This window comes from Stigmatopora argus, unplaced genomic scaffold, assembly GCF_051989625.1.
Source record: "Stigmatopora argus isolate UIUO_Sarg unplaced genomic scaffold, RoL_Sarg_1.0 HiC_scaffold_263, whole genome shotgun sequence".
Lineage (NCBI taxonomy): Eukaryota > Metazoa > Chordata > Actinopteri > Syngnathiformes > Syngnathidae > Stigmatopora > Stigmatopora argus.
In genome coordinates this window covers 12,501-17,399 of record NW_027520242.1, presented here as the reverse complement: position 1 = coordinate 17,399, position 4,899 = coordinate 12,501, and the positions used below count along the sequence as shown (strand labels likewise).

Here is a 4,899-nt window from a genome sequence, read left to right as displayed (position 1 = left end):
GCCTCCATGTCTGGTCAGCGTTTGGCTTTGAAGTATGGTCATTTTCTCCTTGCAATTGATTTTTCTCTCTCCTTTTTTGCGTTTTGTGGGACGTTCATTCGGCTTTAGCAGCATTTTAACCTGAAACTTTTTTATAGGCGTGATTGACGTCGAATTAAATGTTAGCATTCCGGACGTCCGCGTGAGACTTAAGTATTGTTCAAAGTGGCGACAATTCAAAAAAAAGTTAATTCGTTCCAACCCTCTGAAAAAACACCAAAAACAGGATATTGTATTGGAAAAAATGTTTTTAATTCGCCATCTATCAACAAAGAAACACATAACTAGTGGTTTAATATTACTAAAATGTCTTTAATAGTACTAAAATTATACGGATTTCGAAGGGGGAAGAGATAGAGAGACGGACAGAGAGAGGGGGAGTTAATTCTTTCCCACTCTCTGAAAAAACACCAAAAACAGGATATCGGATTGGAAAAAAAAGTTTTATTTCTTCTAATTCGCCATCTATTAACAAAGTAACACATATCTAGTGTTTTAATAGTGATAACATGTGTTTAATAGAAGTAAAATTGGGCGGTGTTGTGTGCACAAGTATACTTCATTACCCAGAAAGCCCTCTTTTTGCCCGCGCATGCGCGTTGTGCGTTTCCTTGTCGAACAAAGGCAAGCCGCCACGTGGGGGACGCCATTTTACAAGTCGAACGCCGTCTCAAGCAGTCGCAGAATGTAAGTGTCTTGTAATTGATTGTTTTTCTCCGTTTTGGCGTATTCTTGCACGCTTATTTGGCGATAGTATTTTGCTGAAACTAGTTTATAACTATTCATTGTGACCCTTCGTCGAAATTGTTGAAATAAATGTTAACGTTCCAAACCCCGTAAGACTCAAGTTTTGTTCAAAGTGGCGACTATTGGCTCGTTTATTTACTTACATTAGACGTTTTAAAGAAATTCCGTTTTGTTTGGTTGGTCTTTTTCCTTGTGGTATTGGGTACAACTTTTTGCGACTATGGTCAGTGTCACCTGTAATGTTTTTCAAAGTAAAAACTACCGCAGCTCAAATAGTTATGGAAAAAAGCTGTTAAGTCTACAGGTGCTTCGGCAGTCCCTTAATCAACCTCACGTGTGGACCCCATCTTTGAATTCGTCTCAAGCTGTCGTCTAATGCAAATTCATGTGTTCAAAGTGGCGAATATTAGATGTTTTATTCACTCATATTAGACGTAGGTGTCCTTTTAAAGACATTTCGTTTGGTTGTTGTTTTTCCTTGTCGTGGTATTAGGTGCTGTTATGAATTATTTATTATAAAAAAGTAACTTAAAAGTTTGAGCCATATTTGAAATCTCTTACTGAAGTTTAGTGCCTGTTACTATCTGATCATGGGGTTGGTAGGGTTAGGATAGGCGATAAATCCTTCTTCACAGCGGTCCGCAATAAATAATTGGTAGAAAATTATTGCAGTATATTTATTGCCATTGGCCATTTAGGCTAAGGTCATATGGTCTCTTGCTGCCACCTTGTGGCTATTTAGGCACAGGTCCCTTGTCGTGGTATTGGGTGCAACTTTTTGTGACAATGCTCACTGTGAACATTTGAATTTGAAATATTTTTTGGAGGGTTTATTTAGTTCTTGTTGATAAAGGTTTAAAGAGAATGACATTGTTAATTTTAATTTGTAAGATTTTCAAATGTTGGTGTGCCTTGTAATTTTTTCAAAGTAAAAAGTACCGCAGCTCTAAATAGGATGGTAAACACGGTTTGTTTACAGGTTCTTCTACCGACCCTTAATCATGTCACCTATGGGTCCAACTGACGACGTGTGACGACATGCACTCCCAGAATGCATCACATATCAAAGAATGCATAATGTATCCCAGAATGCAACGTGTGTATGCCATCGTTGAAGTCGTCAAAAGTAAGTTACTTCTTGTACTATGAAGACCCGAATAATCGTATGCCTACGATTATTTTTTTCAACTCAAATTTTCGCATGCCTACGATTCTTATTCGGGTGCCTACGATTATTAATTTTTGCCTCAATTAAGTCCGTGCAGCAGCAACATTGTTCTATGTCATTAACTTTCTACGTGTAAAGCACACGTGCTGTTTTTACTAACGTACTAGTACTAGTAAGAACGTGCAATTGCCACTGGTAGAGTTGCAATATACATAATTACAATGTCATACCTGTCAACCTGGGCCAATTCCTCCCCGTATTAATGATTGGAATTCCCCGTATTAAGCAATAGAAAACCGTACAAATGCAACGCGGCACATATTTACTCACATAGGGTGCACGTAAAAGTGTTATGGTCGCGCCGCGTTGTCGTGACGCGACCGTGAATGTATTCGGACCCAAGCGCTATGACTCATAGCTGCTTAATTAACGAAACAGGAAATGATTTAATCATTTCCTGTTTCGTGTGAAAGAGGAATGCGTGTGCGCATAGTATGTAATCGATCATCATGACTTTAATTTGTAGCTAATTGTGGAATTTAAACATATTATTTTGTTTCATGCTACTAGTAAACTGTTGATTAAAATAATAATGATTGTCCTTGTTATGATTTTATAATAAATATTCCATCATAGCTTTAATTCTATGCATCGAATCTGTTTAGACACTAATTATCTCGTGCCTACTAATATTCATTATTTTTGAAATTTTCCACTGCCTACTATTATTCCGGTGCCTACTATTATTAATTCATTTGGAATTTTCCACTCCCTACTATTATTCCAGTGCCTACTATTATTCGGGTCTTCATAGTAATTGATTAGTGTTAGGGTAAGGGTTAACCCTCGTGTGGTTCCCTTGCGGCCATTTTGGCTAAGCTCATGTGTTCCACTTGTGGCCCTCTTGTTGCCATTCTGGCTCAACTCCTGGCAATTTTGGTTCAGCTCGTGTGGTCCCTTTGCCGCCATTTTGGCTCAGTTCGTGTGGTCACCTTTCTTCCCCCTTGTGGCCATTTTGGCTCTGTTTGTGTGATCCCCTTGCGGCCACTTTGGCTCAAATCATGGTCACCTTATTTCCCCCTTGTGGCAATTTTGGCTCAGTTTGTGTGGTCACCTTATTTCCCTCTTGTGGTCATTTTGGCTCAACTCGTGTGGTCCCCTTGCAGCCATTTTGGCTCAGCTCGTGTGGTCCCCTTGTGGCCATTTTGGCTCCGCTCGTATAGTTCCCTTGTGGCAATTTTGGCTCCGCTCTTGTGGTCCCCTTTCTACCCCCTTGTGGCCATTTTGGCTAGGCTCGTGTGGTCTTGCGGCCATTTTGGGTCAGCTCGAATGGTTTCCTTGCGGGCATTTTGGCTCAAGTCGTATGGTTTCCTTGCGGCCATTTTGGCTCAAGTCGTATGGTTCCCTTGCGGCCATTTTGGCTCAAGTCGTATGGTCCCCTTGTGGCCATTTGGCTCAGCTCGTATGGTTCCCTTGCGGCCAATTTGGCTAAGTTCGTGTGGCTACCTCCCCCCCTGCCCCCCCCTCCCCCCTTGTGGCCATTTCGGCTCAGCCCGTGTGGTCCCGCTGTGGCCATTTTGGCTCAGTTCGTGTGGTTACCTTATTTCCCTCTTGTGGCCATTTTGGCTCAATTATAGAGTTCCTTTGTGGCCATTTTAGCTCAGCTTGTGTGGTCCCCTTGCTGTCCCTTTCTGGCCACTTTGGCTCAGTTCGTGTGGTCACCTTGCTTCCCTCTTGTGGCCATTTTGGCCCTGCTCTTGTGGTCCCTTTGTGGCCATTTTGTCTCAACTCATGTGGTCCATTTGTGGCCATTTTAGCTCAGTGCTTGGTCCCTTTGTAGCCATTTTTGCTCAGCGCTTGGTCCCTTTGTGGCCATTTTGGCTCGGCTCGTGTGGTCCCCTGGCTGCCCCCTTGTGGCCATTTTGGCTAGGCTCGTGTGGTCTTGTGGCCATTTTGGCTCAGCTCGTACGTATGGTTTCCTTGCGGCCATTCTGGCTCAACTCATATGGTTTTCTTGCGGCCATTATGGCTAGGCTTGTGTGGTCTTGTGGCCATTTTGGCTAGGCTTGTGTGGTCTTGTGGCCATTTTGGCTCAGCTCGTATGGTTTCCTTGCAGCCATTTTGGCTCAACTCGTATGGTTTCTTTGCGGCCATTTTGGCTCAAGTCGTATGGTTCCCTTGCGGCCATTTTGGCACAGCTCGTGTGGTCCCCTTGTGGCCATTTGGCCCAGCTTGTATGGTTCCCTTGCGGCCAATTTGGCATCCCAGAATGCATCACATATCCCAGAATGCATTGCGAATCCCAGAATCCAACGTGTGGACGCCATCTTTCAAGTTGTCAAAAGTAAAGTTCTTCTAATTGATTAATGTTTTGTCCCTGCTGCCCCCTTGTGGCCATTTTGGCTAAGCTCGTATGGTCCCTTTGCCGCCCCCGTGTGGCCATTTTGGCTCCGCTCGTGTGGTCCCCTTCCCCCTTGTGGCCATTTTGGCTCAACTCATATGGTTCTTTGCGGCCATTTTGGCTCAGCTCGTGTGGTCCCTTTGCTGCCCCCTTGTTGCCATTATGGCTCAGCTTCTGGCCATTTTTGCTCAGCTTGTATGGTTCCCTTGCGGCCATTTTGGCAAAGCTCGTGTGGTCCCCTTGCTGCCCGCATGTTGTCATTTTGGCTCAGCTCGTGTGGTCCCCTTGCTGCTCTCTTCTGGCCACTTTGGCTCATTTCGTGTGGTCACCTTGCTTCCCTCTTGTGGCCATTTTGGCTCAGCTCATATGGTCCATTTGTGGCCATTCTTTCTCAGCTCGTGTGGTCCCTTTGTGGCCAATTTGGCTCAGCTCGTGTCGTCCCCTGGCTGCCCCGTTGTGGTCATTTTGGCTTAGCTCATGTGGTCACCTCGCCACCCCCTGGTGGACATTTTGGCTTAGCTTGTGTAGTCACCTTGCTGCCCCC

At 44.3% G+C, this 4,899-nt stretch overlaps 1 long non-coding RNA gene across 1 annotated transcript in view; it reads left to right on the top strand.

Annotated features, from left to right (window-relative positions):
* Nucleotides 1–524: 524 nt before the first annotated feature.
* Nucleotides 525–4,899, top strand: part of LOC144070621 (uncharacterized) — a 5,318-nt gene continuing 943 nt past the window's right edge. Inside the window, exons 1-2 of the long non-coding RNA XR_013299417.1 lie at nt 525–726; nt 1,766–1,912. This is a non-coding gene — a long non-coding RNA (uncharacterized LOC144070621). The remainder of the gene's footprint in view (nt 727–1,765; nt 1,913–4,899) is intronic.